The sequence below is a fragment of the Doryrhamphus excisus genome, linkage group LG1, assembly GCF_037039965.1.
Source record: "Doryrhamphus excisus strain RoL-2023G ecotype Guam linkage group LG1, RoL_Dexc_Guam_v1.1, whole genome shotgun sequence".
NCBI classification, from domain to species: domain Eukaryota; kingdom Metazoa; phylum Chordata; class Actinopteri; order Syngnathiformes; family Syngnathidae; genus Doryrhamphus; species Doryrhamphus excisus.
Genome location: NC_136357.1, coordinates 23,461,773 through 23,488,597, shown reverse-complemented (window position 1 = coordinate 23,488,597; position 26,825 = coordinate 23,461,773). Strand labels below are relative to the sequence as shown.

General features: G+C 45.3%; 1 protein-coding gene across 4 annotated transcripts in view; it reads left to right on the top strand.

The window, feature by feature from the left end:
* LOC131131914 (seizure protein 6 homolog) overlaps positions 1-26,825 on the top strand; it is a 102,486-nt gene that overhangs the window by 17,461 nt on the left and 58,200 nt on the right. Inside the window, exon 1 of one of the 4 annotated variants that reach the window (XM_058076954.2) lies at positions 14,635-14,924. The exons of the other annotated variants lie outside the window; for them this stretch is intronic. The gene's annotated coding sequence lies outside the window, so the exon portion shown is untranslated. Of the gene's footprint in view, positions 1-14,634; positions 14,925-26,825 lie in introns of those variants that run through there. 4 annotated transcript variants of the gene reach the window in all.

The window sequence follows — 26,825 nt, the reverse complement described above, 5'->3', positions numbered from 1 at the left end:
AGTTAATGGACCCCGGAGCTGGGCTTCCACCGGGTGCACACCTTCCTCATGGTCCCAACTTGTACATGAAGATATCTTTGTCAGGGTGGCACGTGGCCGGCTGTCTTCCCACCTGCTTCGCCTTTCGCCTGGCACCCGATCAATGGTGGCGATAGGTGCCCCCCCCCCCCGGGCCAGGCTGCTATCCGCACCTTTCACGCTCAGCCCGCCTCTGAACACACCTCTGTAATCGGGACCGGCGTGCTTTTGTGGCCGCGATGGGCCGGCACTCTGAAAGGATTAGGCTTGGGGACGGCTCCTGCACTCGTCCCCTCTCGTCCATGCCAGATTCCATCTAGAAAGCATTTCATCTGTGCTGCATGTAGGGTGGCTCAGCGCGGTGTGAAAGCAGCAGGTAATAGGCTGTGTAATGTGTTTGGAGGAGTAGTTTTAGTATTCACAGTTAGTCCTGACCTCTGGCGGGTGGCGCCACCCCCGCAGTAATTTCCTCTGAAAAGATGTAATTGAATTCATGGGGATGAGTAAACATATTAGAAGTAGTAAAGAAAGATAACAATGTTGTGGATGGGTCAAGGAAGGCGATGGTGGTGCAGAGCGTAATTGAAAATAGTTAAGACAAACAGGAGGAAAAGCTGAAGGAACTTTTACTTTTTTCCCTTTTGCTCATTCTGTCAGCTGACATCTGCTAGATTCCATTTACTCTCATCTTTGACTTTGGCCCAAGTCGCCTTGCTGCAGGAACCCTGTGAGCCCCCAAAGCAAAAGGAGAACAGCATCCCTCCTTTCATTGGCGTGTGAATCACCAAGTAGGATTCATTAGTAATAGGAATACTTGTGTAGTTATGACTTGGAAAACCTGTTTATGAGTTTAACATGTTTTTTAACATCATTAGAGCCCGGCAGACATGAAATAACACCCCTATAGTCACCTTTACACTCCTATCAGCCAATGTAGTAGACATAATAAGAGAAAATGATACATATAAAACCTGTTTTTCATCTTCTGAATATGTTTTCTGAATATGTTTTTTAACATCATTAGAGCCCTCTAGACATGAAATAACACCCCTATGGTCACTTTTACACTCCCATTAGTCAATGTAGTAGACATAATAAGAGAAAATAAGACATAAAACCTGTTTAGAATCTTCGGAATATTTTTTAACATCATTAGAGCCCTCCAGACATAACATAACACCCCTATAGTCACCTTTACACTCCTATTAGCCAATGTAGTAGACATAATAAGACAAAATAAGACATATATCACCTGATTATAATCTTCTGAATGTTTGTTAACATCATTAGAGTCCTCCAGACATGGAATAACACCCCTATAGTCACCTTTGCACTTCTATCAGCCAATGTAGTAGACATAATAAGAGAAAATAAGACATGTAAAACCTGTTTATAATCTTCTGAATATTTTTTAACATCATTAGAGCCCTCCAGGCATGAACTAACACCCCTATAGTCACCTTTACACTCCTATCAGCCAATGTAGTAGAATAACAAGAGAAAATAAGACATATTAAACCTGTTTATAATCTTCTGAATATGTTTTTTAACATCATTAGAGTCATCCAGACATGAAATAACACCCCTATAGTCACTTTTACACTCCTATTAGCCAATGTAGGACACATAATAAGAGACAATAAGATATATAAAACCTGTTTTTAATCTTCTGAATATGTTTTTTAACATTATTAGAGTCATCCAGACATGAAATAACACCCCTATAGTCACCTTTACACTCCTATTAGCCAATGTAGGACACATAATAAGAGGCAATAAGATATATATAAAACCTGTTTCTAATCTTCTGAATATGTTTTTTAACATCATTAGAGTCCTCCAGACATGAAATAACACCCCTATAGTCACCTATACACTCCTATCAGCCAATATAGGGGGTGTAATAAGAGACAATAAGACCTGTTTATCTTCTAAAAAACTTTAAACGATGATTGTTCGCTATGCCACCAAATGTAAAATGTTACATTTCCTTTGTCTGATGTCACCCTGCAGGAAGTGTCTACCTATGCTAGCACGAAGAGGGGGACATGATCATTTGTCACTGTGTGCTGTCCATCTGTAAGGCAGCAACCACTGTGGGTTTGCCATACATCCATTTCAGTCCACACGAAACCCAGTCGCCATGTCTGCGAGTCTCTCTTTGGTGAGATGCATTGAAGCCGAGTCCCGGGGGAGCCGTCTGTATAATTTAGAGGTTCTAACATCGACCCCCATCTTGAGAAATATCGAACATTGTCATTTGGAGCGACGGCCGCGTGGTCAGGCAATTGTCTGCCAGTTGCGAGCGAGTCCTGTGCCTCTGCTGGCGACGGAGAGCTGGCTCATTGTCACGGCTTCCATCTGTCAGAGCGGCGAGATGCCTTTTGAAAAGAAAACTGCTGCTTAAAGAATGGATTACTGAGCAGAGAACAGCTGCAGCTTGGCTGGACTGCAGCATTGATTGCTGGGCTGCAGCTTTTTGTGTTGAAGGCGGCCCACGGACATCTTTCAGAATTGGTGTGCCGTGTAATAATCAGGGGTGTACCGTCATCAGCAGCCTGATATCATGGAATTATGGATGAATTATGGCATCTTAGGAGAAATCGGATAACATGAAAAGTAGCTCAGATTCCCGCTAATTTGCACCGAGCACCTGTACATATATTTTCTATATCCATAATACAAACATTACGGGTACCCCATGGTCGGGAAAAGCATGGGTGGAGCCGCTGCTATGGCTGGTGAGTGCAGATGGCAAAGTCCTATTCGGCATCCGTGAACTAAACATTCACTTTGGCAAACAGCCTGACATTTATTGTGGAATGCGTGTTACTACCCCCACCCCCCTACCCCCCACCCCGTGCAATGAAATACAGAAAGCTGACATTTAAGGGCAAACATGGCAAATAACATTCAACAGCGGCTGCATCATTGTGCTGCAACCGCAGTCGGCATGTCAACTATCCGTGCCATCATTTGGTGCTTTCGCTAAAGAAGGAGTCAATCACAGCTGTGGCCACGCCCCTCTAGGAAGTGTGAGAGACCGGCTCATAGCGCTTCCTCCGTCCTTTGCCATCGCCTCCCTGGGAGTGTTGTACAACTCTAGCTGTGCTGTGTGAGTGGGGGCCATGACAGCGTTCCTATGGGAAGCTGGTAGACTGAAGCCATAGTGTCACCATATTATCTAAGATTGCCAGTACTGATACCGACATACCGATATACCGGTATACCGATATACCGATATACCGATATACCGATATACCGGTATACCGGTATACCGGTGTATACCGATACTTTCACATTTTTCAAGATCATCAAATGATTGCTGCTGCTGATTTTAATGTGCACAGTCATTTACAGCATTTAAGTTGTTGTCCAACTTAGGATGGGCGGTTAATTCTTGATTCTCATGGTTAATTAGTTCATTAGTTAATTAGTTCATGAGTTCATTTCCCCAAAGTAGGATTCATCAGTGAATGGAATATTTTGGTAGTTTATGGTAGTTGGGGCATAGAAAACCTCTTTATGACTTTACTGGAGCCCTGTAGACACGTAATAACACCCCTATAGTCACCTTTACACTCCCATTGCAACTCTTAGCTGCATAGATAGCTAGCAAGCGTGCGAGTTAGCAAGCTAACCAGTTAGCCCTAACTGTATTTATTCTAAACTTAAGAAGCTAAAAACTTCCATACGGAAGTTCCATACACTTCCATACGGAATGGGAGGAGAACATGTCTCCACTCATGCAGAGTTAAGTTAATGTCATGTAAGCTAACGTCTCTTTAGTACATATGACTTATACTTATACTTATACTTATACAAACTTCTATACGTACATACTTTGACTAATAGTCAACCACCAAGCGGCCATCATGGATTCTTTCTTTCCTTCGTGAAACAGGCTGATGATGCAAAGGATGACTGGAGATGCATTTTCTCTGATTGTCAAAGTAATTACGGGAATTATTAGATAACGTTTACATCCTTCTTTGCCTTCTTATTGGACCCCGACATCACTTCCCAAACACGCTCATCGGCTTGTCAGGAAGAGATGAGCTTGAGTCCACAAAGCGTGTCAGTGTGTGTGTGTGTGTGTGTCACTGTGCGTGTGTGTCAGTGTGTGTGTCACTGTGCGTGTGTCAGTGTGCGTATGTGTGTCAGAATGTGCATGTCGGTGTGTGTGTGTCAGTGTGTGTGCGTCAGTGAGTGTGTGTGTGTCAGTGTGCATGTGTGTGTTGGGATGAAATGTGAATTATGAAGGCAAACAGAGGCGGTAAGAGCGATTCTTGCCAAGGACACGGCCTTTAGCGCAGCACGACCACGGCGGAGGGAGAGCAGGACAAATGTTTGATATCAATTTAATGCTCCCTCGTGTGATTGTCTTCACGGCAAACTTTAAAGGTCACGCTTTAAATGGAGACAAAGCGCTTGAACTAAGAAAGGGGGGGGGTATTCTCCACAACATCGTGCACTAATCATGTTATGAAATCAAATCTATGATGCAAATGATGAGGACGCTAAATCCATAACTAGATTGGCCTGCTATTAGCCATGCACACGCTCATGGCGTGCAGGTGTCAGCATTTGCATAATACCATAAATATTTGCTGACTAACTCTTCCCATCAATGATAAGTTGTGAACATGCGGCCATGAAGATTGAATCACAAACGGCTAACGACGTTAGCTCATGACCTAACGCCATGGCGGGGTACGATCCCATGATACCATCTGATATCGTTTCATTCGTGTCTTAGCGTCTGGTTTGTCTGCTAACTCCTCCCACATGTCTCCACTAATCCCCGCCCCCCCATCCTTTAATCAGCACATTTACTGTCATTTCAAATGGGCAGCCTATTGGGCACCCCCTGCTGAGTTCATGTAAACATACTCCGAGACACGTCAACGTGGCAATCATTTGTTGATGTGTTGCGTACTGCCATGCGACGTATTCCGATCTGAGGTTCGCTACTTGGGAAGAGGACCCAGTGGGGGCTGGCTCGATCCCCTCCCCCAGTGTAATCATTCACCTTATTTACTTTTTACTCCCCAACGTTCTCTGCACTTTTTAGTCAGTTGATTCAGGACATGCCGGCTTTCAATCAGGCCTTTCCTAAAACTCCCTCATCATCTGGAAGTCCATCTTCTCTTGCTTCTTCTTGGCATTGAAAATGAATGGAACAATTCTCCAAATAAGAAGACACAACAATAATAATCCATGGTGTATGGATTATTATTATTTTCACTTTGTATGCCCCAATGTGATGAATGAATTCCTGCAAAGTAGGATTCCGTATCCTTAAATCCAATATTCCCGTACTTGGAGCATAGAAAACCTGTTTACAGCCTTCCAAGTACGATCGATTTTTTTTAAAGGTGTTAGAGCCCTCCAGACATGAAATAACACCCCTATAGTCACCTTTTCACTCCTATTAGCCAATATAGCAGACATAAGAAGTCGAAATAAGACTCTCACATATCAGTATTGGGAGACTTCCTCCACTTCCTGTTTTACATTATGGGTGCAGGACGTCCTGCTGGGGGGCTATTGTCTCATCAGTGGAATTACTGCCACCTGCTGGTCACCACCAATCATGACTATCACCTGTTTGAATGCCTGATGTGTATTTTTAGCTAATTTAGGCATTGTGATGCTTGAAAGTGGCGAGGCATGATTGGATGCGGAAAAACACTCTACCTTTTTAGCATCTTCTGCCATCTCCATTCAATGGAGAAGTGACATTTCCAAACAATAATCTGACATGTTGGCTATTTTTCCACACAAAGGCTGTGCTGTCCGATGCAGATGGAAATCTTATTCCATGAAATCCCTTCAGTACGCTGGCAGAAGCTTTCCTTGCGTGGCGCTCAGGTGAACGATGCCCTAATTGTGGTGCACTGTTTTTAAAAGGCAATTCAAACACAGCCACCAATTTAGCTGATAAAGATGAGCAGCACAAACACGGGACTTGATTTAGTCAAGAGGAAAAAAGCTGAATTTTAATAGCCGGCAACCTTGGGGAAGGCGAAGATAAGGAATACATTTCTCTTCTAATCAAACAGCAGTACTTGTGTGTGTTTTCATCAAGACGCTGGGAGTCAAAGGGAAAGGCTGAGGAGCGCTGCTGAAATAACGATGCTATTGTTACACTCCACAAAGTACAAAGAGAGCCCTTTGCTTTCCAAACCCATTATTTCGTCAAATCAGGAACGTGCACGCGTTGCTGAATAGAAGTTTCCAAATCCACGTGGAGGAAGTAGAACAAGTTTGACAAGAAAGGCAGAGAAAGACAAGAGATGGAAAAGACGTAGCAAGCGACGCGCCAGGGATGGTTTCTTTCTGCTTTTTCCTGATTAAGGAGTCGAAATTCAGATTAATCACAGTTAATTTGGGGATTAAGACGAGATTTGAACTTTTAAAAAACGTCATGTTTATGCTAGCCGCCCCGCCTCCACCCGCCCACACCAACGGACTGTATGGGGGCTCGCTCCATTCATGCCGTTGTTCTATGGAACACAACAAGACGTGCGCCATATGGTACGCTAACCAGAGGTTACACACCAACCGAGGCGTAACTGTGGCATACATTTTGGATTTTGAAAAAAACATGCTAACCGAGGCGTATGCAAACCAAGGTGGACACTAACCCAGGTCCCTCTGTCGTTTGTTATGCCAAGTGCTTGACAATAACTTGAGTAAGTATGAAAAGCAGGATGAGGAGGGGCGGTACAAACGGCCAGATGATTCCTTTTTTAAATGAGGATGTTTGAGTCCGTCCAAAGTCGTCAATGTCAGGCGTGTCCAAGTGACTTCCCCGGTGAGGGGGGGGGGCGTCTCGTCAAGGATGCAGCCAGAGAAGGAAAGCAATGAATGTGGCTGTGCAGCGCCAGGCTCCTGTGCAATTACCTTCTGTAAATGAAGCGGTGAGTCCTGTGAGCGCCTCACCTGAGGTGTGGGTGGTTCGCACATGCATCGTGTCAACAAAGCAGCACAGGCCCTATTTGGGAGGTGTGAGGCTGTTTACCTTTGTTGCCGTGTGGATTGATGAGGCGGCAGAGGCAGAGGCAGGGGCATGATGTGAATAGTAGGGAGAATTACTGTGGAAGGAGGTGTTTCTCCTCGGAGGCGGCTAACTGAGTTTGACAAAGCTGCTTCGGCTGAGAGGCTGCAGGGAGGACGGCTGGCCGGGCTCCAGGAGCGCCGGCTGTTCGTGCGGATGCACAGTTAAAGGTAGTGACGAAACATAATGAACCGGCAGCAGGGGAGAGACAGCTCGCCATAACATTGTTTAAATCAAGCTGTACAGTGTGTGTGTGTGTGTGTGTGCGTGTGTGTGTGTCCTGCCAGTCAACACACATCCCCTCTTCCAATATTCCTCATCCTCTAAGGGGAAATATGATGACAAATTGTGTGAATTCGGTTGGACCAACAGTTCGATTGGGATTCATGTAGTGAATAACATTTGATGAAGATTGTCCCATTCAGCCGGCGTGGGGGTGTCCAGGTTTTTGCCAGACGTGGACCCTTACTGACGAAGGTCAGGGTGAGCGGCCATATGGAGAATCCATAAGATATTCCAGGGTGGCGGACCACAACATAAGTTAGACATTCCTGAAGCGTGGAGCAGCTTTATCGGTCCCAGGCCTGCCGTATTTCCCTTCTTGATCCCCCCACCCCCCCACCCCCCTGGCCGCTTGCCACGGTCAACTGGGACATAGCTCATGATGAGACATGAAGTAAAAGCAGCGGACGACCTCATATTGCGGGATCAGGATCATGTGCCAAGCCCCCCTTTTAAATAAACAGACACACGGCAGGTACTTTATGATCCGTATTAGCATGCAGCAGCGTCGCCATGTCCTCTGAGCGTCGTCCAATCCTGCCAGAAGAACTGTAAAACAAGACAACCTTCCCAAGAGGAGGTCTCAGCAAAAGGTTACTTGTTCCAGTCGCATGTGTGACGTAAATGCATCCGTTTAGTTGGCGATGGTAGCCCACGCTTAAAGAAGCCAGCATACGGCTGGAAGTTCGCCGGAAACTGGAGGTTGTGAAAATGAATAAGAAGCAGACTTTTCTGTGGTTGGAGCACGAAGCCCCCCAGCTATTTCATGGATTGCATGTAACCCCCTCCCCATGATTGCCCCCGGGATGAATGTGATGAATGTGCGCTACAAGCCAGGCGTACGCGTCCACACTAGGTTTTGTTATGAGTAGAAGGCGAGTCCGGGCCAGTCCTAACGAGCTGGAGGTTTGGAACAGCATCTCGCTGGGTGGATTCGGTGCCACTGTGCCAAACATCCGTTGGCCTTAAACTGCCTGAAGCGGAGCTTTTGGGTTGGCAGCATTGTGGCCAATGGCTGACGTAAGGAAACAAGCGAAGGAAGAAGGCAGGCTAGGACAGCGGCCGTGTTCATCCTGTGGGATCGTCTCGCTGATTTCCCTTCAGCGCTTGCGGCCGGCCTTGCGAGCCACTGGGCAGGTTTCAAGGGCTCTCATTACTGTTGTGTCCGTGTAAAGCTGTTCACTGCCGCCTAAAGCTGTCTGCACAAGAGCCCCAAACTGAGAGCTGCAGCAGGGATGATGAATAACCTCGTCTCGGATGCAGATGGCTCCTGCAGGGGGTCTCCCCCCGGGAAGGCTCAGCTGGGTTAGGGCCGCATGTTGACGGGCGGATCTTTGCAGAATAACATACGGCAAGGTGGAGCCGTCTGGAACGGGCTGCAGAGCGAGCACGTCTCCACACGTGAAGGACGGGATCGATAAAAGCAGCCGAGGGTAGCTGTTTCAACACGCATCTTATCCGTTGTGGTGATGTACCACTCCAAAGAAAACCTCCCTGTGCATCTCGCAATACTCAAAGGTACAATTATTTTTTATCACTCATTAAAAAATAACACATCCTGGCTCAATAAAAGAGCTCATGGCGCCGTTGTGTGCGCTGGACATGCATCACTGAGCAAACAAGCACCGCGTCCTTGCTACACACAGAAAACACGGCGTGAATTGAACACACTGCGTCTCTTCTACGCTTCCTTTTCTCAACAGGAAGTGCCAGGATGTCATCGCTGCTTCTCAATGTGCTGCCTTCATCATTCTCGTGTGCGACACGTCTGTTAGCATAGGCTAGCTGGACGAAGGACATGAAGGACATGAGGAGTGTGTGTGTGTGTGTGTGTGTGTGAACATGGACACTACGTAGCTCTTCACTGGTCTATTGAATCATGTGGAATTATCTTTATGGCCACTTATATTATTTATGGCCAACTGTGAATTATGGTATGATACCAAGTACTTTCATGGCCTGTAACTAATGCTAATCATTAGTATTTAGTATGGTACATTCAAAGTTGACCTTTTATCAAAGGGGGAGATTATTTAAGGTGTATGTGTACCGCAGTACACACAAATACTCCAATTTACTCCAATCTAAATCTACAGTACACATTCATTTGACGAGACGAGATTGGGAATGACGACCTGAGATTGGGACATGAAGTAAAATAAAAACCATACTAGTATACAAAATGCTAGTATATGTTGTGATCTTATTATATCGTGTCTGCCATGTGGTACTCCGTGTGTATGTGGGCGGCCCCGCCTCTACCTATCATCACCAATTCAGACTTTTTGTTCTGGTTTGATCGTTTAGTTTTTTTTACCAAATAAATGTGAGGTTAAAGTGAAAGCGTCCAGGAAGTGTTTCCGTGTCTTTAGGGAAGTGTGATCTCCGTATCATGTTTGTTAAAAAGAAGTCAATATTCTCCACATGATTCCAGGTTGGAGACGACACTGAAAGAGGGAAAGACTTCCGCCTTCTGAGTTCCTCTCTTTTTTACTTTGAGAAGTGATGAAGCTTTTAAATCCATAAAGTTGGACCAGCTTGAGGTCCAAAACCTTGCAGCAAAAGCAAGGTCAGGTGGGGCAGAGGATGCCCATGAGCAGCGTTCCTTAACAAAACACCGTCGTGGTTTCTCCACGGCTGAGGTCTTCCCACGAGGTCCACAATCCCGGCTCAGGTCACAGCAGAAGACTTTGTGGAGGAGGCGGGAAACTCCAACACGTCTTTCACAGTCTACGATCCTAGAAGCAGCAGCCACATTTACATCCCAAAGGAATCTTTCCGAATGACCTTTCCACGGTATCCATGGAAAGGAATATTCCAATCTCCGGTCTAAATGCGCCGCTAGAATCAAACGGAATAGTCCATGGGGCATGCCCAGTAAAATGTGAACATCAACATCACGTGATACCGGCTTCCCCGACTTTTTCTTTCTCTTCTTGGAATAACCGTCCGGCCTTGAAATTTAGTTTGCATCAAAACAAACTTTCCACAGCCGTCCAGTGCCGATTGCTGGCCTCCATTTTTAAAACTGAAGAATGTCAGGAGCTGCGGTTTACGCCATATCTGATCATGCGCTAGAAGAACACACCCGGGATAAAATTAAACAGGAAAAGATTCAAATTCTTGCTAATATTTTATAATTGTTTTATGTAGATTGTTTTATATTTTTTGCTTTTTTGTGGCTTTTCTCCGAGTACTCCGCTCCCCCCATTCCAAAAACATGTTAGCTTCATTGGCCACTCCAAATTGTCCATAGGTATGAATGTGGGTGGGAATAGTTGTTTGTCTATATGTGCCCTGTGATTGGCTGGCCACCAGTCCAGGGTAGACCCCGTCTAAAGACAGCTGAGCTGGGATAGGCTCCAGCATACCACCACCCTAATGAGGATAAGTGGTATAGAAAATGGATGGATGGACATCATTAGCTAGGGTACCTATCTTCTGACCAATGCATTGCATGGTAAATAAGGGGGGGGGGCTTAAATAGCAATCTGTCCTTGATTGTGGCGAAGTGACTCCAGACTACACTGTGATAAGTGAATTTTCCTGAATGAGGATTCCTTATTTCTAAATGAAATATTTCCGTAGTTGGAGCATAAAAGCTGGCTATAACCTTCTAAAATATTATTAAACATGAAATAACACCCCTTTAGTCATATAGTTAGTTATAGTTAGTTAATATAGTTAGCCAACATAGTAGACGTAATACCAAGCACTAAAACCAAAACTCGTTTGCTGCTGTCCAGTCGTTCCTCGTTTATCACGGTTAATTGGCACCCATGATGAAGAAATTTGCGTGTTGTAAGATTCAACGTTAATGAATGGAATATTTGAGCATAGAAACTTGTTGTCAAACTTAATGACTAAGTTATAAATCCTTATTGGCGCTCTAACGAGGTGTTGTGACAGCCCTACAGACGCAGCATCCCGGTTTATGGTGGGGGGGGCGGGTCGTTCTGAAGCTGCGGAAGTGAGGAAAAAGCCCCGCCCATCATCACCTGCTGCGCATGAATTGAAATATCCCGAGCAGCAGCAACCCTGAGACGAGGGTGATAATTCAGGCCAGCCATAAATAAATCTTCATCGCGAGCAGCGGGATGGACTCAGGAGGACGTACGCTGGATGTCACTTTGATTGAGGGGGCTTGGGGGTGGCTGGTAATAGAGTGTGCACGTTTGACGAGGGCCTCCAGGGTCACGTGTCTTTGAGTCCTGCCCTTTAAATAATCCTCGCCCCACCGGTCCTGACCGCCCTGGCTTGGTCGTCGTTCCAGGTACGGCTAATCAGAGACACCGGCATCGGGTCCAAGCACTGGGCCCTGAATAAAACATGAAGTGGAAAAAATGTAATCAAGGGAGGGCATCGGCGGCTGTGTCGGGCTGCCGGTACCCCCCACCACCCGTGATTCACCACACGTGTCCTCATACTAATGACAAGCCTAAAAGGAGGCAGAGGGCAACCTCTTCTCATAATCAAAGTGTTTTTATTCATGACATGTCTATTAATTAGTTTGGAATAGTCAGCACTATACGCTCAGGAGAATTCAAATTGGCTGAAGAGGATTTGCCCTTTCTCAGGCGAGCCAATGAGTTCTTGGCAGGCAGTGAGGGGACGGGGGGGTGTCCATGAGGAGACAAGGAGAGGGAAAGGGGAGGCGTCCTTCTGTCTGTCTCTCCGTGTGCGTTGTGGTCGTGTGTCTGTCAGAGTGACTCATCCAGCCAACCAATCACGTCGCTGCCGTGATGCTGCTGACTGTACATCGTCTCTCAGGCTGCACAACACGGCCGCGCTTCCAGGAAACACCCCCACCTCGCCAGACAGCTCCAACAATATGCGGTGCAAATAAAAAGCGAATGTTCTACACTCAGTAGCAACATAGTTAGCGACAGAAACACGCTTGTTGGCTCAATTACAGACGCTAAAATGCCCTAGGAGGTGGAAAATAACAAAATTCCTGATTCCATTGGTCTCTCCTGGCTGATTAGTACTGGGAATGTTATTGCTTCTCTGGAGCCTCTCATCCTGCTTTTTTGCTATCGGAGAACCCATCAACCGTCACACAATTCCAAAGCGTTTCAATGTGGGTGAAAAAAACAAGCATTTGTTTGCTCTTATCTTCAACGAGGAAGACGGAGGAACCAGCAGTCTACATATGTAGCAGTAGCCCCGCCACTCCAGGAAGTGAAAGTTAAGCTTGTGTGAGTGAGAACACATCTGTTGTGTGCCATCAGTCGGATGTACGGATGGGTTCCTTTCACATTGGAGCCGCTACTGGGCGGTCCGTGTTGGGTCCACCAGCTTCATGTTGATGGTTCTTCTGATTCTCCTGAGTCCCCCCCGTCATGCCCCGTATTCAAAGTGTTCTTGCAGAGCATTTATTGGCCAGCAGCTTTCTTTGAGTCCTTGGACTTCTTCAAGCTGTGTAGCATGGCTTGGTCGTCTTCTCTTGGCAATTCCATCTTGTTGGGAGCGGCGCCGTCAGGTACCCAGACGTGGTACCGTTTGGATTTTATGTGAATTGGTGCTCAGTGGTACCCACAAGATTCAGGTGGTGTCTATTAAAATGCAGAATTTGGTACCTACCCGTAGTCGTATGTAAGTGTTGTGCAACTCTTGATTGTGCTGTGAGGGCCTTCTGAGAAGCTCCTAGATGAAACGTGTAGGCACGGTGACAATGATAATAATGTACTGTAACTGTTTGATATAGTTTTTATGCTAGTTGCCCTTCCATTTGTAAAGTAGAAATCTAATCTTAGGTGGGGGGGTGGGGGGTGTTGGCCTGGAACCAAACACGCATTAGAAGGAGCAACGTGTTCCACGACTCCATCACGGCTCCATGACTTCATTATTTGTTAGTACATTTTGCAAAGTGCATCCCCTCGCTAACGCAACGTTTACATTTTCTATTTGTGCTTGTGTAGGTTCATACTATTAGTGTCCCGATGTGAGTGGGACCGCTTGTTCACAATACTTAGGATTCCTTCAGGAGATCATGGTTAAGGAAAGCTCAGTGACTTCACCCATAGATCTTAGCATTCATCCAACCAGTCTCAACTGGGATGTTGGGATGTTTACACTTTTTGCAAATTTAAGGAATATTTCAATGTATCCAAGTTGGTCTTCCAGTCGAGTCAAATCAAGTTTATTTATGTAGCCTTTTGTCACAGAAGGGCTTCGAAGGGCTACACAAGGACAACAATGAACAATAATAATAATGATAATAATAATAATAATAATCCGGGCATGCACTGCGGTCTCACCAAGAAACGTAGCTTTCTGATGGGATGTTTTCATTGTTCCCAATACTCATATTTTTTAAGTATTTGTTCCAATACCATACCACCCCTAATACGTATATATAAAGTAAATAGAGATAACATTAGTCCAGTTGGTAGATGAAGTCAGTCTTAAGTCATATCTTACTTTTAATTTTTCTACACAAAATAAAATGAAAAATAAATAAACAAATCAAGAATAAAGAAAATCAATCAATCAGTAATAAATAAATAAATATAATAATAATAATAAAACAGTAAATAATAAAAACTTAAGAAACCACATATAGTTGGTGGGTAGACAAATTATTTGTACGGAGCCCTGTACACATGACAAAACACGACTATAGTCACATTTATACTCTTTTTATTTACAACATATTGCGCAACTGCAGGGTCTTGAGACACATTCTAACTCACAAACTAGAGAGCTAGTGACCTAAATGGTAGCCTTCAAGTTATTTCTTTTAAACTTAAATAGCCAAAAACTTACCACTTCCACATGGATAGGGAGGATAACTATTAACAGTTATTTAACCTTTAACGTGAACATTAATCAAAAGTAATATTTTTTTCTGGGTACATGATACCATACAGCATCCATATCAAACTTGCGCGGGCCGCACTAAAATTAAACTTTCATATCAAGGCGGGGGCCTCAAACTTGTGTCCTGCGGGCCACATTTGGCCTGCGGGCCGCGCGTTTGAGACCCCTGCTCTAGAGCCTCCATATTTCTTTCTGGTTCTCGGGATTGTCAAAAGAGCGGCGTGTTGTGAGCGTAGGTTTCTAGACGGAGCGTAGGGTACACCTAGGTTGGGGTTTGGCAACCCGTGGCTCTGGAGCCCCAAGTGGCTCTTTATCGCCGCCCTAGTGGCTCCCTGAAGCTTTTTGAAAAATGTTTGAAAATACAAAAAGGGGAAGGGAAATATATTTTTAGTTTTAATATGGTTTCTGTATGAGGACAAACATTCTTAACGTTTTCCAATGCTGTAAAAACGTGTAGAGTAAATATAAGTTCAACAGTTCTGTCAAGGAAGATTTGCGTCATAGCCTGCGACACACGTTTCTATCAAGCAGGGCGGGATGCCAGGCAGGTGCCTGTTGTAAACAAACCAGTACCGGCGGCTGTGTGATGGGCCATGGATTCCAAAGGGAAAAAGAGAAAAATAACTGAGGAGAACAGAGGATTAAACGTTTCTTGGACCCAATCATTTGCATTCATCTTACATGCCCGATGTTGAGAAGCTGACCAGTCATGTCCGAAAACAGAAATCACATTAAACGGGTAAGAACATAATCCTGTCATAGGCACATATTTAGTTTATAAGTGGCTGTTTTTCCAAAGTGATTTCTGATTTTACTCAGTATATATTTGGAATGACACTTGGGGATATTATTGTGTTTTGTTGCTTGTGTCCGAGTGTTACAGGCATTTGCCTTGGACAGCTATGTAGGGTGGACTTTAATGAACTTTGAACCAGGAAGTTCGTCCGGTGTGAAATGCCTCGGGGCTGGAATGTTTAAATAAAAATGGTTGGAAGCAACAAGTAACATTTTCCTTCTCTGCTCAAGTCAGGTCGCCCTTACTACAGTTCAGAGCTGAATAACACTGACAAGTTAACACGTTGGTTAGCTAGATACTTTATTAATCTATCTACCTGACAAGTTAACACCAGGATAGCTACGTTGGTTAGGTAGATACTTTATTCATCTATCTACCTACTTTCCTACCTGACAGGTTAACGCCACGATAGCTACGTTGGTTGCGTGTCAAAAGAGGACAGCTGCTCCGTTTTACCCTTGCACCGACTTGCTGGGCATTTGCACATAAATCCAACTTAAACTGTAGTAATTAGATTTTATATACTTTAGGCTGCTGTTTTATTTTTATAAATGCGGGCTGTGTTTTATTGCACTGTGTTCGTTGCCCAGATAAGGGGCACGTTATGCATGTTCCATTTTGTTGTTTTTTTCGAATCCTCAAAATAAAAAATGACATCAGAAATCGGATTTCTTTATTGCATTTCTTTAATTTAATCAAAGCAATGAATTTATTAATATTGTAATGAAGTTAAACTTGAGGCGGCATCGTACAACAGAGTAGTCACGTGGCGAGTCATTCCCTAATCATGAAGGCTCATTATGTATTTGGAGCCAATTTAGTCATTTTCATAATAGGCTAATGTAGCTAATATAGATACATACAGCATGTGTTGCTGTAATTAGAAGGCTTATATAAGGCTTTGAATTTTTTGCGGCTCCAGAAATATTTGTTTTTTGGTCCAATATGGCTCTTTCAACATTTTGGGTTGCCGACCCCTGACCTAGGTGAACCAGATAGGAAGGTGCCAACCATGTGATATTTTGTAGACCAGTAACAAAACCTTAAAGTCCCATTTTTAAATGAACCGGGAGCCAGGACAGGTTGGCTAGTGCTGGAGAAATATGGCCAAACGTGCATGTCCTCGTAAGAAGTCATGCTGCAGCATTTTGTAGTAAGTTCCAGGACATCCAATGTTTGATATCGAAGAGACACGGCAGTCCCGTGGGTCAGTTAGCTTTAGTGGCACATATAGCTGAGTGTCGTCGGCATAACATTAGTTTTCTACCGCTTATCTTCACAAGGGTCGCACAGGGTGCTGGAGCCTATCCCAGCTGTCCTCGGGTGAGAGGCGGGTTACATGGTGTTGGTTGTTTTGTTTCTCACTTTTTCTTTTTTTTTTTTCTTGAATATTTCAACTTTTTGCTACTACTTGAAAATGACTTTATTCTTCATATTTGGTCTTTACTCTTGTAAAATTCCTGCTGTTTTGGGGATTTCTGTTTTTGTGTGAAAAAGAGGGCGGGGCCTTGCTGGTCTAAATCTTTGTACGTAGCCCAAAGCCAAGACGAAATGGACGCCTGTGAGTTAAGTGTAGTTGGATGAGTAATGAGGCTACGGGAATATTTGAAAGACAGATAGCACTTCCTGATATGTCACCTGGGTGGATTAATGTCTGACCCGACGACGCCCCCCTCGAGACAAAAGAGGATGAATGCGTGGTGGCATTTGAGGACTACCGATACAACCCGGGCCTCTGTCGTATTTCTCACCCCGACGGGGATCATGAGACGTACAAAGCAGACCTGCCGTATCGACATTTGTCAAGACATCATCAACAGTGATATTTTAGTCACGCTGGATGACGAAACAAGAGACTAATTGTTGGCTAATTTCCATTTCATACTCCCAATGTGAAATCAGCCAGGCACGCCGAGCACGGCTTCCTCAACATGCAACAACGGTCTGGCTGGCTGCGTACAGCAAATTATCTTTCCCCGGGCTTAATTATTCATTAGGCAAACATAATTAATTTAAGAAGCTACTCTCGCAGGAAAGGTTTGAAATAAAGGCCGAGACGGACAGCTTTACGCTTCCTGATTAAGCAAGAAGCTGCAACGGTTTTAGACGATATTGCCAACAGGTTATTAAAAACGGTGTGGGAATATATGAGGAGCTGTTCCGCTGCGTACTTTACATCACTTCACATCGTTCCGATAATTAGGCATCTGCTTTCTTTGTCCGGCCTCCACTTGAGCTCATCATTTAGCCACGCTCTCGCCGGGAGAAGAAAACCTTCTCCTCTCAGCCGTGGCATCTTCGGGTCCCTCACATTCCTCCCCAAAAGCGGGCTAATTAGCCACAGACAGCAACTTTGCCCTCTGTTGTCCTCCCTCATCATACGCCCCCCCCCCCCCCCCCTTTCAGGACTCCGAGCTAAGCATCTGAGCGAGACGGCGCAGCGCTTTGATCTGTTTTCTCTTCTGCCGGCTCTCAGATGTATGGCGGCTTTGTCTTGGCTAACAATTCCGCAGGGAGGCCAGACAAAGAGCAAACATTGTAAAAGTGCCTTTTGAGATCTGGCTTTGGGCTCCATTCACGGGCTGACCCTCCTTGCTGTCACCACGCCTCCAAGATCACCAGGCTGTTTCTCCTGTCATCGTCGGGATTAGATCATCATCGCCATCACGCCACGGCGTCCTTCAGGCACCCCGACCATCCCATCACCATGGGAACAACTTGTGTGAGGCGGATTTCACGTCAAGAATTGTTAACAGGAAGTCAAAAGTCAGAAAACAAAAAGAGAACAAATATTAGCGAGGGATGGAAAAAAGACAAATGAGCAGGAAGGAGAAGCTTGACAAACCATTAGGATGCCTCGGGGGTTTGCCTTCATCTTCTCTAAATCACCTTGACTTGATGGAGCAGCACACCTTGGCTGGAGCCTTCTTCATTCACTGTAGGACTGGCTGGGACAGTAGGACCTCCTCCATCTCACTCCATCCAGCTTCTTCTAAATGATGCAACCGGTACCATGGTTAGTTACCAGGAGGGCTGGTTAGCTAGTACCACGGTTAGTTACCAAGAGGGCTGGTTAGCTAGTACCACAGGTGGTTACTAACAGGGCTGGTTAGCTAGTACCACAGTTGGTTACCAGGAGGGCTGGTTAGCTAGTACCACGGGTGGTTACAAACAGGGCTGGTAAGCTGTGGGGTCATTTAGGTGATTGATTTCCCTTGTGAGGAGAAAGGTAGCAGCAGCGTCACCCCGTTGGAAGGCGGCCTTTTGGTGGCTTTTATATCAAGAGAAGGACCAAATAATAATATCTTGGTTGTGGGAAATGTTCATGTAATTCCACAGCCGTGAGGAGCAGTGGGATGGTTAAGCTTTCAAAGTGCTTCTATTGGTTTTCTCTCACTGTTTAACTCACAAGATTTGCAAGCTGATGTTTTTTTTAGTTTCTATTCTTAGGCAGACATGCCACCGGGGGGGCTCTTAAGATGGAAAAAGCCATAGTCCACTCATTAAAGCATTGCTAACCTCTAAGTCAGGTCATCCATCCTGCCATTTTATCCTCACTAGGGTGGGGGGGAGGATGCTGGAGCCTATCCCAGCTGTGAGGCGGGGTAAACCCTGGACCGGTGGCCGACCAATGGCAGGGCACCTATAGACAAACCTATAAGGATCCATACCGATCAACCCGGGAGGCCACCAGAGTACCAGGAGAAAACCCCCACATGAACCCAAGTCTTCCTCATCACCTGACTGTGTGGCCTACATGCAAACCACTCAACCACCGTGCGGCCAGTCTGGAAAAATAGTTGGTGATTTTTCACTCCTATTGAAATCTATTGAGTGTATTTTCATTCTTACAGCGAGTGAGGTGAGGTTCATGGCTGGTGAGGCACCAACTAGAAGTCAGTGGAAACCATCTTCTACATTTGAGAATCAGCTTGAAACCAGACTATTTCCATTTTGACATCCAAAAACCAAAATAGTGAATTGGATCATTGATCAACAGTTAATTGATTTGTTGCTGCAGCTCTAGTTGAATCTTAAAAGGATCAGGTTCTGGTTCATGGGTATGACGTCATCATAAAATGGATGGCTCCCCTAAACATCTATAAATACGGATTTCTTCTTGTTGCTGGTTCCGTCCTGACCGCATGACACCCGTGACCCCCGCGTCGTGGTGTGAAGGTGCCACTCATAAGGAGATGATCCATTTTGCATGTAAACATATGCGGAGTGCAGGCTGTGAAATTGACTTTGGAGTGTGAAATGAGAGGCAGCGCTCACTGGCGACAACTCTGATGTGTTTGGGGGCAGGGAAAGCCAACTGCAATTCAATTAATTCCCTTGATCATCTAAAGCAAGTGTGATAGGGTGTGACTGGGGGGGGCGGTGTGACAGCCACTTACATACGTCTTTGATTTATTTGTTCATTAGGAAGTTTCTTTGCACATCTCTTATCAATGTCTGCTCTCGCTCAATGAGCAAGGCGAGTATGAGGTCATCCATTTTAGCGTCAAATAAAACCAAAGTGCCGCGTATGCTAACTGCTGATGAGAGCCGCGTTCCCGGCCAGCACAGTGTGGCAAGGCGGTCCAAAGTGGATTAGAAAGGAAATAGTTTCTGGTGTGTGCGAGGATGGAGGGAGGCTGGTGAAATGCCACGAGGATTAAGTCAGAGCGGATATTGTGTGGCTGCAGAGGCAGACCGTCTTACAGTTGCTGCTTCTCAATAATAGAAATGTCAAGAAGTGAAAACAGGGCTGAGGTGGATGTTCCGACTACAAGCTTTGGAAATCACACAGCAGCGGAGAATTCATCATCTCTGCTTCCCACACGTATCATTTTGTCAAAATGGCATTAACTTTCACTCTGGAGGAAATTCACTTTTTGACAGAGAGATCTTTGTCTGGGAAGCATAAAATAGCACTGATACATTCTCAGTACGCGCCGCTCATGTTGAATTCACCAGGAGCCACCAAAACACTACATTAAATTGGTGAATTTGGGACGTTCCATCCGGTAGCCATATCGGCTTCCAAACTGTCCCGATACCACCTGTGGCCATATCAGATTCTCAGATGACCTGTGTCTGCACTTGAAAGGGAAAGTCCTGGGAACACAGGACATGTGGTCACCATACTTGAAGCACTCTTGGTAACACTAGCCATTGGGTGTCGTCGTTTCTTGTTTACAACATGTCATTTTCAGCTGGTGGCATACAGCAGCTTTAAGTTGGGAAGAAGCAGATGGGAGAACCGTCACACATGGAAACGTTTTCAGGTCCAAAGGTTGAAAGAGTTCATGCTTTCATCCACACACGGAAACGTTTTCAGATCCAAATGTTGAAGTAGTTCATGCTTCCGTCCCCATGGAAACGTTTTCAGATCTAAAGGTTGAAGTAGTTCATGCTTTTGTCCACATGGAAGCGTTTTCAGATCCAAAGGTTGAAGTAGTTCATGCTTTCGTCCACATGGAAATGTTTTCAGGTCCAAAGGTTGAAGTAGTTCATGCTTTCGTCCACATGGAAACATATTCAGGTCCAAATGTTGAAGTAGTTCATGCTTTCGTCCACACAGGAGTGTTTTCTGGTCCAAAGGCTGTAGTAGTTTATGCTTTCGTCCACATGGAATTGTTTTCAGGTCTAAAGTTTGAAGTAGTCTATGCTTTCGTCCACACGGAAACGTTTTCAGGTCCCAATGTTGAAATAGTTCATGCTTTTATCCACACAGAAGTGTTTTCTGGTCCAAAAGTTGAAGTAGTTGTGCGGTTGACCGAGTGTGTGATGAGCAGTGGATGGATGCCCTTCATGTCAGTCATGTGACACATGTCGTGGTGATGATGGATGATGTCTCGGACGTACGGGCCACCACTGCTCTAAACATTCAGACACGTTGATTGTGTTTTCATAGAAATGTACAACATAGAAGCATAGGCTTACATTCTGTTGCTCAGACTGATGATTTTTCACAGATGAATTAAGAAACAAAATATTGTAACGATAATGATGATGTACATGATAAATAAAATCTGAAATTGATATCTCAAGGAGATTTTGGAAAGCAACATGTTCAGATATGCTAAGGAGATCTAGAGCTAGAATATGTTTATTTTATTTTATTTATTGTCCCATTTAGCATCACGTATCATGTATCTACAAACTATAGATCTATAAATGTCAGCCTTGTCATACAGCCGAGAAAACACATGATTCATATCAGCGGAACACTTTTCTTCCCCATCGTTTTTATTTTCCAAATATTTCAACTTGCTTCACAAACAACCTCTGTAAATTACCTTTTGAGATTATTGTGACTTTATTCCCTCTATTCCATTTAATCCCTTTATTAATATTTTTACTTTTTCTCCCAACCTAATTCCTCAAAAATTGCTTCATTTTTTGTTTCTTCCTAAGACAGCTTTATAAAGAAAAGATGCTTTTCTTTAATACTTTGCCTTTATGATACACGATTGTTCCTCATAATAATTTAAAAAACTTGACTTTTTTCTCCTAATATTTGGCCCATTCCCCTCCCATCTGCAATGGTTCCTCTCAACCTTTCCTCCAGAAGTAACCAACCAACAAGCAAGCAAACAAAGGTTGTGTGTCAGATTTCCTTTTTCCCAGTCGTTCCTCTGCTTCTTCTTCCTACTAGAGGGGAAGATGAACTCCTTTTTACTCCCAGAAAGACACACAAGCCAAGCCTGTTTTCCTCAGGACAAAGGAGGCGTCAGAAGTTCCAATCATTCCAGCCTTTTGGGGCAAGACGTGTGTCTGCTAGGCCGTCCGCTCAGCAACCAACAGTGCCATGGCCGCCTGTTTTCAGTCTAAACGGTGTGAAGTCGGTCATTACCCACGTCCATGCTGTGCCGGTCACTCCCACAACATCTGGGAATGTTGCCTGCCACATCTTCCCTGTGAAGTTTCTTCAGCCTCCACCTTCCATCTCCCCCTGTGGGAACGTTCTTTCAAACGTGCCATTTGTAACCTAGTGTACTCTCCAGGCATCGGCGCTCCTTTTCCTGCTCACAACGCGTGTTGTTTCACTCATGCCGCATCATCCTTAACAGCCATGTGCGGATAAACAATTGGGTTTGCTGTCATAAACATTAAAAACAACCTTGCCAGAGGAGAAAGCCTTCCTCATATCCAGTTTCATGCTTTATTTTGTAATGTTTTATCTCTCCCCAAGCGATCACTTTGTCAGCATCGGTAATGCCCATAAATCCTACTGTGGAGGAGATTAGTGTGTGAGAAGTGCTGCCGCGTGCAGTAATTAAAATTCTGCCGGATGGCCGGGGTTTCTCCTGCCGTCATCTCCTCTAAACATCACTGTCTGTCCGTCCGTCTCCATCTCTCATCGTCCCGCCGTCCCTCCTGGTGATCTTCATCAAGGACTGCGCCTCAGTGGATGAGGGCCTCCTCGGGTCATGCTGCTTTGGCCAATTTAAAGCACCGTAGCTGGATTACGCTTCTGGTTGCCATTTTGTTAGCTAACTAATTGGATGGCTAATTGCTTCCAGACCCGATTTAGTCTTAATTCAGTCTTAATATTTCAACAGGACTTAGGACATTCTGAATATGCTTTTGTAACACAATTAGAGGCCTGTAGACATGAAATAACACCCCTATAGTGCATGGCAAGGAGATCCAACCTTAGATGTTTTCCACAATCATGATCCTTCAATGGAAGAATGGAGCTTCAGGCTGTGTAGGGGCGTCAAACAGCAGCCGGCGATGTGGAGGTGTTGTTGGGGGGGGGGGGGGGGGGGCTTTGTCCAGTTGAGGACATTCGGGGAAGACGGACTAGGAAATAATTTCATCATCATCATCATCATTGATCCACACGGGTTTCTCCTGATGGCTTGGCTAATAAAAATGTTCAAAGTGATGCGTTCAGGCGGCTCACGCTGTATTTGTGTGGCTCTGGTGGCAGTCCTAATGAAGCGATTCGATGTGGACAGATCCAGCCACAACAGTCCGACGTAAGACCATCCGTCTAAAACGTGTTTGTGGAAAAAGAAGACAAATGACTTTTGCCTGAGATTGCCTTCCCGGCACACGTGCATTTTATGACACCGCAGCTCATATCTTGACAATTGCATTCAATCACAAGGAGAATGAAAAACATGGCGCATCTCGCTGCAGCATCAGCACTATGCAAAGTCTGCTCTCTTCGTCTTCGTCATGCCGCTCCATCCTACTCTTCCTCTGTAGGAGACACCCGGCCTTCACACGCTTGTCATTGTCAGAAATATACTTTGCTACGTTGTTTTCATTCCTCCTTTATGTAAGCAGATAAATCTCATTGAGATTAAAAACCTCTTTCTCAGGCGTGACCTGGCCAAGACAGCAGCAGGCGCTAAAGTTCCCGACACTGACAGTGAACAATTACATCGATTTAAAAAAAAAAGAGTACATTGGCAAGTGCATTATAAATTTAATCCATTAGTATTATTATTATTATTGTTGTTGTTGTTATTATTATTTTTTATTAAGCCCAATTATTTCAAATAACTTGAAAATTCTCCAAACGTAATAAGTTCAGGTAAGTTTAATTAATTTGGCATTTTGCAAAGGGAGCATTGCGCATCGGTGACTAATTTGGGAAATATCAGGTGCTCTAGTGGCTCGTTTTGCTTTTTCTTTGGCTTGTTGCAGCCTGGCAGTGATGAGGTCACAAGCAGCAGAGTGCTCTGATGCTGTTTTCACTTTCACTTTCTCAAAAAGAAAAACCAGGATGTGAAAACGGGACCCGTCCTGGGAAAACAGGACACTTTGGTCACCCTGGTCTGCATGATGATAATGTACAGTCATTACTTTGACATGTCTTGTAAAGATGGGAGTTTGTGGAAAGATTTTATTGACTACTCCCCATTTTTGTCACGCCTCGCCCCAAATGTCATCCTTCCATCGGCTTTATTTCCTCGTTTTGTTTACGGCCCGGGTGACCTTTTGCAGGCCATAAAACAAAGTCTTTACAGCCTGGTAGGGTAATCGGCCCACCACTTATTTCCCCCTTGGAGAGAAACATGACCTAAACTTCCTGTCCTACGCTATCAGCCGTCTTTTATCAGTAAAAGACGCCGCATGCTGACATCAAGTCCCTGCTGATAAGCGCTCGCGTGTCACAGACCCGTTGACGCGTTTCCACGTCCGCCAACTTGTACCGCATGTCAGGGAGCAGAAATGAGTGCTGGGATAGTGGGCACCTCCGGGACGGATTCGGGGGACGTGATGGCCGATGATGGCGCCATTGCAGAGAGAGTATCATCGCGATGCACATGCAGACACGGATCCATCAAGCCGCCATCAGCGCTGTCACTGCGGGCCGGCAGAGAGTTGACCTCTACTCCACGACCACTTGGCTCCCGGCTTTGGGAAATGCCACAGGAGAATCCCGAATCCCGGGAGAGTCTAATTAGTTCCAAAAGTCAAGGAGGGGAAATTGTAAATACGGTTCAGCTTTGAAAGGCAAAAAAAACGCCCCCGAGGCTGCACGCGTCTAAAACTCAACAAGTCCCAGCCGACGTTGTTCAGGACATTAGCGTACGGCATCCGCCCCCAGCCTCAAGTCCGCCTGCTTCTACGTTCAACAGGAGCAGCAGCGTCTGTCTGAAATGGTCATCAGCTTAAAGGAACGTTTGCATTCCATCCATCCAGCGTAATCCTGTCACACGTGAACACACTTTTCCCTATTCTGTGTTGTAAAGGTATACAAACGGGTAAAAGGAGGCAGGCAACAAGGCTGAGAAACAGTCAAAAACACTGGATTCATAGAATGTTCCTGACCTTCTCTGGTTTCTCTGAATTTCTTCTGGATTTCTTATTACAGGCTTAGGCTGAATGAGATGCTTTTTTGCAACAAAAATCATACTTTGGGGGGGTGAAACACGCACATGGGTGACTTTTGCCGAGAATAAAAACAAAAATGATGAAAAATCCAAATATTGGCCAGACTTTGAGCAAGATTCTTCCAAACCATGTGACTTTAAAGCAGATCTGGATTGGACTTGACCAGTCCCAATTGCCCTCAGTGGGGTGGGGGGCAGCAGCTTCATCTGTGCTTTGGAATTATATTATATTTATTTTGAATTCTCTGGCCCATACGAGGGAATTATGACATCACACGATACATTAACGTCACAACAAAAATAGCTTTTTGATAGACCAGATCAGCCGTACTGTGTGGGCGAGCAAATCAAGCGCTCCTTTTTTCGTAACTTCCCCTGAACTTGAACTCAAACGCTCGGAGCGTGTGCATGAATACAGCACACCTTGTTGGACCACAGCAACCCCCCAATACCCCCCCCCCCCCATACTTTGGTTTAAAAAACATATGGTTCATCTATAGCGTTTGCTAATATTGGTCCCTCATCTGACCAGTTGGAATTCCATTTTGTAGTCATTTAGCTGCCCCCCCATCCCCCCCTCCACCTCCATGGGATTTTGCATAACCTCTTTGAGCAGCCACGCGTTAAGGTCGCTGTCCTTTAAACCTGACGCTTGGCAGTGCTCGCAGCTAGGATGCGTCGGGCTGCTTTGCTTACTCACCCCCCCCCCCCCGTCACACCCACTCCCCCAGGCTCCCCACGGAGAGGAGCTGACAGGTAGTGGGTGTCGGGAGGATGCGGCTCGTCGGCAGCTGACGTTTTAACAAGGTTTAAAGAGGCAGTTTCAAGTATTTAAAGGCGCACCATGGGAGTCTCCTCGGGCGTTTTTAGCTGCAAAATCTTTCGCCATGAAATATAAACCCCGGGTGCTCCCGTGCATGCATGCCGGTGTGGATTTAATTGTCAATACAAGGTGATTGAAAATTAAATGTTCAACTTTAAATGTTGCTGGCACATTTAATAAGTAAAGCCAACCTTCTAAACTTCTCCTGCCACCAACCTTCTAAACTTCTCCTGGTGACCACACGGGACAGCTCTTTCTCACAGGAGACACCCCCTCCACCAATCTTCTAACCTTCTCCTGGTGACCACACTGGATAGCTCTTTCTCACAGGAGACCCATCTTCTCCAACAGCAATGTGGACCACACAAACACCCCCTCCGCCAACCTTCTCCTGTCCCCTGGGCTGCTACGCTCCAAGATTTAAGGGATTAGAGCAGGCTCGTATTTTCCATGGTGCTACAGACCGCTTAACCCTGAGCTACTGTGCCCCCCCCCCCACCCCCCCATCAGATTAACCAGACATCGTACACATTTCTCACTTTTACTTTGCCGGCGTAAGCAGACGCTCCCATGGTGTACCCTGAAGTGTGATTGGAGAGCGTTGAAACGCTGGGACCCCCACTACCCACCGACATGCGCTGGGGTCCATCGTGAGCCCCCGGTAATCCCTCACCGCCTCGTGGTTCCAATTTCACGGTTTGGCTGTACCAAAGGTGTTGAAACTTGTATTAATTAAAGCTGCCGTGGAAGCAAAGTGTACCACTTCCACATGCTTGATGGAGAATTTAGCAGCAATCAATGAAGTCACATACAAATGTAAGATTTAGGAGATGTGATGCTATGTAGTGCTCTCCACCGGCCACTAGGTGTCAGTCACTTTACTGTGTTGGAGGTCCCTTGAGCAAAGGAAAGATGCATCGTCAATGAAAGACGTTATGAGATGATCATCATCCAAGCCCTCCAGGTGACTCCTCACTTAATTAGCGGCGGCTTTGGCATTACAGGAGGCGGCGGCTGCTCTGATGGACAGGTCCGTCCGTCTGTGTGATTGTGGAGGACATGATGGAGTAGAGACCCTCATGCAATCCGTCTTGAAGGCACGTGGCGGCTTTTATGACATAAGTCTGTCCGACTTCATCTGTTTTGCAGTAATAGCTAAATCCTTTCAGTCCCAGT